This window comes from Calidris pugnax, unplaced genomic scaffold (assembly GCF_001431845.1).
Source record: "Calidris pugnax isolate Ruff unplaced genomic scaffold, ASM143184v1 scaffold320, whole genome shotgun sequence".
NCBI classification, from domain to species: Eukaryota; Metazoa; Chordata; class Aves; order Charadriiformes; family Scolopacidae; genus Calidris; species Calidris pugnax.
In genome coordinates this window covers 52,638-53,445 of record NW_015091056.1, presented here as the reverse complement: position 1 = coordinate 53,445, position 808 = coordinate 52,638, and the positions used below count along the sequence as shown (strand labels likewise).

General features: G+C 72.3%; 1 protein-coding gene across 1 annotated transcript in view; it reads left to right on the top strand.

The window, feature by feature from the left end:
* RSPO3 (R-spondin 3) overlaps positions 1-808 on the top strand; it is a 39,982-nt gene that overhangs the window by 504 nt on the left and 38,670 nt on the right. The gene's annotated exons all lie outside the window — the stretch shown is intronic.

The window sequence follows — 808 nt, the reverse complement described above, 5'->3', positions numbered from 1 at the left end:
CGTGGGGGGGGGGGGGGGGTGTCTCCTGGTGGCCCCCGGTGCCTTTGCCCTTGCGCTGGGAAGCAAGTTCCGCGGCGCGGCCGGGCGGATCCGCGGGAAGGTTCATTGAGCTGGAGGGACGAAGGCGATTTTTGGGTCTCTTTCTGCTTTTCTTTCCCCCCTCCCCGGGAGCGCCGGGAACACCCGCGTCCGCTCCTTTATGTTTCCATCTCCGGTAACGGGGAACGTCCTTTCTTATCCTTTCCCGTTTCCGAAAGGGCAAGCGCGATGCCCCGACAGGTAACTTTGTGCCGCGATGCCCCGAGCTCCGCTCCCCGCCCCGCTCCCCGCGGAGGGAGGGGGGGAGAGAAGCCCCCACCCCAGCCCCGTGGGCACAGATTGCGGCTGTGGGTCAAGCCCGGCGCCCGGCGGGGCGGGGGGAGGACCGGGGTGTCGCGGCGCTCACTCCCGGCTTCCACTCGCCACCGGGCACCTCGGGGGCACCGCTCGGGAAGCCCCCGGGTCACCCCTCGGCCCCGCTCCGGGGCTGCGGCTCCGGGTATTTCGTGTTTGGGTTTTTTTTTAACCCCCTTGGGATGAAGGGAGCGGGTCCCCCCGACTCCGCCCGGTGTCGCCGGGAGCCGGCAGGGCCGGGGGGCGAGGGGGGGTACCCGGGAGTGCGGGCAGCAGCTCCCCGGGCGCTGTGGGAGACCAGAGGCGAGGAGACCCCCCCCCACCGCCGGCGGGGCAGGGGGAACAGCCGGGCAGCAGCGATGGCCCCCTCGGGAAGGCGCTGTCCAGGGGCGGGGGGGTTCGACGGGCGGGGGGG